Raw genomic sequence first — 7,223 nt, 5'->3', positions numbered from 1 at the left:
TGGAGGCTAAACAATACACTACTTAATAACGAAGTGATCACTGAAGAAATCAAAGAGGAAATTAAAAAATACCTAGAAAGAAATGGCAATGGAGACACGACGACCCAAAACCTATGGGATGCAGCAAAAGCAGTTCTAAGAGGGAAGTTTATAGCAATACGATCATACCTTAAGAAACAGCAAACATCTCGAATAAACAACCTAACCTTGCACCTAAAGCAATTAGAGAAAGAAGAACAAAAAAACCCCAAAGTTAGCAGAACGAAAGAAATCATAAAGATCAGATCAGAAAGAAATGAAAAAGAAATGAAGGAAATGATAGCAAAGATTAATAAAACTAAAAGCTGGTTCTTTGAGAAGATAAACAAAATTGATAAACCATTAGCCAGACTCATTAAGAAAAAAAGGGAGAAGACTCAAATCAATAGAATTAGAAATGAAAAAGGAGAAGTAACAACTGACACTGCAGAAATACAAACGATCATGAGAGATTACTACAAGCAACTCTATGCCAATAAAATGGACAACCTGGAAGAAATGGACAAATTCTTGGAAATGCACAACCTGCCAAGAATGAATCAGGAAGAAATAGAAAATATGAACAGACCAATCACAAGCACTGAAATTGAAACTGGGATTAAAAACCTTCCCACAAACAAAAGCCCAGGACCAGATGGCTTCACAGGTGAATTCTGTCAAACATTTAGAGAAGAGCTAACACCTATCCTTCTCAAACTCTTCCAAAATATAGCAGAGGGAGGAACACTCCCAAACTCATTCTAGGAGGCCACCATCACCCTGATAACAAAACCACACAAGGATGTCACAAACAATCAAAACTATAGGCCAACATCACTGATGAACATAGGTACAAAAATTCTCAACACAATACTAGCAAGCAGAATCCAACAGCACATTAAAAGGATCATACAACATGATCAAGTGGGGTTTATTCCAGGAATGCAAGGATTCTTCAATATGTGCAAATCAATCAACGTGATACACCATATTAACAAACTGAAGGAGAAAAACCATATGGTCATCTCAATAGATGCAGAGAAAGCTTTCGACAATATTCAACACCCATACATGATAAAAACCCTGCAGAAAGTTGGCACAGAGGGAACTTTCCTAAACATAATAAAGGCCATATATGACAAACCCACAGCCAACATCATCCTCAGTGGTGAAAAACTGAAAGCATTTCCACTAAGATCATGAACAAGACAAGGTTGCTCACTCTCACCACTCTTATTCAACATAGTTTTCGAAGGTTTAGCCACAGCAATCGGAGAAGAAAAGGAAATAAAAGGAATCCAAATCGGAAAACAAGAAGTAAAGCTGTCACTGTTTGCAGATGACATGATACTATACGTAGAGAATCCTAAAGATGCTACCAGAAAACTACTAAAGCTAATCAATATATTTGGTAAAGTAGCAGGATAAAAAATTAATGCACAGAAATCTCTGACATTCCTATACACTAATGATGAAAAATATGAAAATGAAATCAAGAAAACACTCCCATTTACCAATGCAACAAAAAGAATAAAATATCTAAGAATAAACCTATGTAAAGAGACAAAAGACCTGTATGCAGAAAATTATAAGACACTGATGAAAGAAATTAAAGATGATACAAATAGATGGAGAGATATACCATGTTCTTGGATTGGAAGAATCAACATTGTGAAAATGACTCTACTACCCAAAGCAATCTACAGATTCAATGCAATCCCTATCAAACTACCACTGGCATTTTTCACAGAACTAGAACAAAAATTTCACTATCTGTATGGATCAAAAAGACCCCGAATAGCCAAAGCAATCTTGGGAACGGAAAATGGAGCTGGAGGAATCAGGCTCCCTGACTTCAGACTATACTACAAAGCTACAGTAATCAAGAGAGTATGGTACTGGCACAAAAACAGAAATATAGATCAATGGAACAGGATCGAAAGCCCAGAGATAAACCCACGCACATATGGTCACCTTATCTTTGATAAAGGAGGCAGGAATGTACAGTGGAGAAAGGAGAGCCTCTTCAATAAGTCGTGCTGGGAAAACTGGACAGGTACATGTAAAAGTATGAGATTAGATCACTGCCTAACACCATACACAAAAATAAGCTCAAAGTGGATTAAAGACCTAAGTGTAAGGTCAGAAACTATCAAACTCTTAGAGGAAAACATAGGTGGAACACTCTACGACATAGATCACAGCAAGATCCTTTTTGACCCACCTCCTAGAGAAATGGAAATAAAAACAAAAATAAACAAATGGGACCTAATGAAACTTCAAAGCTTTTGCACAGCAAAGGAAACCATAAACAAGACCAAAAGACAACCCTCAGAATGGGAGAACATATCTGCAAATGAAGCAACTGACAAAGGACTAATCTCCAAGATTTACAAGCAGCTCATGCAGCTCAATAACAAAAAATCAAACAACCCAATCCAAAAATGGGCAGAAGACCTAAATAGACATTTCTCCAAAGAAGATATACAGACTGCCAACAAACACATGAAAGAATGCTCAACATCATTAATCATTAGAGAAATGCAAATCAAAACTACAGTGAGATATCATCTCACACCAGTCAGAGTGGCCATCATCAAAAAATCTAGAAACAATAAATGCTGGAGAAGGTGTGGAGAAAAGGGTACACTCTTGCACTGCTGGTGGGAATGTGAATTGGTACAGCCACTATGGAGAACAGTATGGATGTTCCTTAAAAAACTACAAATAGAACTACCATATGACCCAGCAATCCCACTACTGGGCATATACCCTGAGAAAACCATAATTCAAAGAGTCATGTACCACAATGCTCATTGCAGCTCTATTTACAATAGCCCAGAGATGGAAACAACCTAAGTGTCCATCATCAGATGAATGGATAAAGAAGATGTGGCACATATATACAATGGAATATTACTCAGTCATAAAAAGAAACGAAATTGAGTTATTTGTAGTGAGGTGCATGGACCTAGAATCTGTCATACAGAGTGAAGCAAGTCAGAAAGAGAAAGATAAATACCGTATGCTAACACATATATATGGAATCTAAGAAAAAAAAATGTCATGAAGAACCTAGGGGTAAGACGGGAATAAAGACACAGACCTACTAGAGAATGGACTTGAGGATATGGGGAGGGGGAAGGGTAAGCTGTGACAAAGTGAGAGAGTGGCATGGACATATATACACTACCGAACGTAAGGTAGATAGCTAGTGGGAAGCAGCTGCATAGCACAGGGAGATCAGCTCGGTGCTTTGTGACCACCTGGATGGGTGGGATAGGGAGGGTGGGAGGGAGGGAGACGCAAGAGGGAGGAGATATGGGAACATATGTATATGTATAACTGATTCACTTTGTTATAAAGCAGAAACTAACACACCATTGTAAAGCAATTATACTCCAATAAAGATGTAAAAAAAAAAACATATCTGGCCTTTATTTAACGTGGGTGTAGTTTTGAAATTCAGGCTGTCTGTCCAATAGGATTGGATTACCTACCAAATGTGTTGGAGTATCTAAAACACTTCTTTAAATCCCTGAGGCACTTCTGGCTTGCCAACCATATGTTGAACCACAAATATTTACATCAATGTGATTCAGAAAAAAAATGACTTGAAACAGAGATTTCTCCCTACAGATAAAGTGGACTAAAGATTCTTGCACCAGGTTGGTGAATGGTGTGTGTTATGGACTGATCTGTGTCCTCCCGAAATTCATATGCTGAAGTCTTAACCTCCAGTTAGGACCTCAGAATGTGACAGGATTCGGAGGCAGAGCCTTGAAAGAGGTGATTAAGGTAAAATGATATGGCTAATATGATTGGTGTACTTATAAGAAGAAATTAGGACACAGACAAGCACTGAGGAACACCAAGTGATGACTCAGTGAGAAGACAGACAGCCATCTACAGACCAAGGAGAGAGGCCTCAGCGGAAATGAACCCTACCAGTATCTTGATCTGCAACTTCTAGCCTCCAGAACTGTGGGAAAACCCATTTCTGTTGTTTAAGCCACCCAGACTGTGATACTTTGATATGGCAGCCTGAACCGACTAGCACAGTGTGCCATGCAAGTCCGAATCTCCATCCAAGTTCCCAAAGATCAAAAGTCAGAGACTGGAATTGTTTAACCATGGATATGGTAAGGATATGAAGGGAACTCTGAAATTATGATAGGTAAATGGGGCAAAAGGGTAAATTAAGGCAAAAATACCATGTTTTACTATTCCTTACCAACTTTCAAAATGGGCTGTGACTTACAGGTTGGGGCCAATAATATTACGAACATTAGAGACCTAGAAAGACAGAAAGGATAGCCTTTTTGTAATTTTCATGTATTTTTCTACAACACAGAACATGAATTCTGGGATTCCTTTGGGATTTGGGGGACAGGAAGGATAAGACAAAACATGGAGATGTCCATAGGCAAATAAAACTGCCTGGTCGGGCTTCCCTGGTGGCGCAGTGGTTGGGAGTCTGCCTGCCGATGCAGGGGATACGGGTTCGTGCCCCGGTCTGGGAGGATCCCACGTGCCGCGGAGTGGCTGGGCCCCGTGAGCCATGGCCGCCGAGTCTGCGCGTCTGGAGCCTGTGCTCCGCAACGGGAGAGGCCACAACAGTGAGAGGCCCACGTACCACCAAAAAAAAAAAAACTGCCTGGTCTTATGCCATGGCCTTCCTGTTTCATATTGAATAGATGCCTTCATAAAGAGCAAATGTAGCGGGAATTCCCTGGCGGTCCAGTGGTTAGGACTCCAGGCTTTCAGTGCTGAGGGCCCGAGTTCAATCCCTGGTCGGGGAACTAGGATCCCACAAGTCGTGTGGCCAAAAATAAGTAAATAAATAAACATAAAGGTATTTAAATAAAATTTTTAAAAAAGAGCAAATGTAGTGCTTGATAAGCCACTGAAAACTGAGAGGAAGTAACAAAACTCTCATCAAAGTATCTGCCTTTCAGTCAAAGAAAGCATAATGCATTATCTCCCAAATTATATGAGGATGTTTCAAAGTTCAGTTAGAACTTGTGCATTTGGATACAGGAATCTTATTATACTTAAGAATCAGCTTTACCCATTACAACCTGTGTCGTTTTTTACTACTTATATTAACACATTTTACTGAATTAGCTGTACTTTTGACTTGACAGTGTGTTTCACTACAGAAGTCAAAGGCCCATGTGTATGTGTGATTGCACCTGCTGAAGTGAAAAAGACACCCACAGGAGTTTAGACATTGTGAAAAATAAAAATGATGTATTTGGAGGAATGTATAACTGTCTCTAAACGAAATTTTAGGAATTTTCAACAGGGAACAAAGACAAAATAGCTATCCTAAACACTCAGTGTTTTCTTGAAGTTTTCTTTTTCTTTTCACTTTTTTTCTCCAGGCAGCTTATCTCTATTTTAAGCTCTTGGCCTCCATTGATCTTTACAGATTCTTAACCTTCTGTAACCACACTTTATTCTCTAGAGGGAGATTTGTCTACAGGCCTCACTTCTATGATTCTGCTGTTATTAGCCTAATAAGTATTCTCTTTCACACTCACTGCAAAGTGGTTTTCTAACAGCACAAAAAAATAAATGAATAAATAAAAAATGTGACTTCATTTGCTGCACACAAGATTTGTACTTAAAAATAAGCAGCAGTTTTTCTTTTCTATGCTAGTAAGAAATTTGCAGACCCATCAGGTCAAAATAACCAGCACATGCAAAATGCCTGTTACTTACCACCATTATTTTTAAGAGACATTTGAATAGTTGGAAGAATTGTCAGTCTGTACACTTTCCTTTGATTAAAGAGGAGACAGCCTGCCACGACACCAGAAACTGTTAATATTACAACACTAGGCAGCTCAGAAACATACAACTCCTTCTGCTTTCCAACTTGTATTTATTTGAAAAAGGTCTAGGCCGTGTAGTTTATGCCAAATTCTTTAAGAAGGTGTTGTATGCTTAAAGTCTACCTTTCATTAGAATCTTAGATTAAGATCTTAGCAATTATAACATTCCTTTTTCGCTAGGAAATGTTTCTTATGTGACTTCTACAAATACATTACTTAGGTTTTTACTGGTATCTAATATATGCATATGTGCTCACCACTGTTGTAGGACATGCAGGAAATATGAAAAACACCTAAGCACTTCCAACCTGGGCCCAGCAGACAGCTCTTGCAAAGAAGAGGGGCGAGAAGCAGAAGGACCATCCTGCCATCAACGAGGTAGCTACCACAGAAAACACTATCAACGTTCACAAGTGCATCCTGGGAGTGGGCTTCAAGAAGCTTGCCCCTTGGGCACTCAAAAGGATCCAGAAATTTTCCATGAAGGAGGTGGGAACTTCAGATGTACACAATGACACCAGGCTTAGCAAAGCTATCTGGGCCAAAGGAATAAGCAATGTCCCACACTGTATCCATGTGCAATTTGTCCAGGAGACTTAATGAGGATGAAGATTCACCAAATAAACTCTATATGTTGGTTAGATATGTATCTGTCACTACTCTCAAAAATCTACAGACAAAATGTAGATGAGAACTAACTGCTAGCTGTCACATAACATTATAAAACCTCAAAAAAACATACACACACATAAGATATGGTTTCCATATTAAGTTGCTTAAAATTTAACTTAAGAGAAGATTAAGAAACATCAACAACCCAAGACTAAATTCAACTAAATCCTAAGGATGAGTTCTGAAGAGAGAAACTTGAGTGAGAATGGAAATAAACAATGAAAAGCTCAGAAAGGAGGATAATGTAATCTAATCTTTGAATCAACTGACCAATTGCTTTCTCTCAGAGAACGTTATAATTGACATTTTGTAAATTCATCAACTGTCATTCTCATCCATAATTCCATTATTTACACTTCACTGGAAATAGCTGGAAAAATTAATTTATTGAGCACATACTATGAGCCAAGAATTATGTACACTCTTTTACACAGATTTTCTCATTTAATCCTCAAAATAACTCTACAATTTATGTTATATTGCCATCTCATAAATTAAAAAAAATTTTTTAACTGGTAGTTAAACCAGTTTAGGTCCCCACTAAAAGGAACCAGTGTTCTTGGAAGAAACGGTTGATCCGGACTTGGGGAAGGTAAAGTACAACGTGTACCTGGAATATTTTGTGAGGCAAGAAAGTAAGGAAGCAAGACAACAGAAACAAGAAGAACTACAATCCTGCAGCCTATGGAACGA

The 7,223-nt window shown here is 38.4% G+C and overlaps 1 pseudogene; it reads left to right on the top strand.

The window, feature by feature from the left end:
* Positions 1-4,151: 4,151 nt before the first annotated feature.
* Positions 4,152-6,556, top strand: LOC116747014 (annotated as a pseudogene).
* Positions 6,557-7,223: the final 667 nt, after the last annotated feature.

This window comes from Phocoena sinus, chromosome X (assembly GCF_008692025.1).
Source record: "Phocoena sinus isolate mPhoSin1 chromosome X, mPhoSin1.pri, whole genome shotgun sequence".
Classification (NCBI taxonomy): Eukaryota; Metazoa; Chordata; class Mammalia; order Artiodactyla; family Phocoenidae; genus Phocoena; species Phocoena sinus.
Note: the sequence above shows the minus strand (reverse complement) of the source record. Positions and strands in the feature narration are given on the sequence as shown.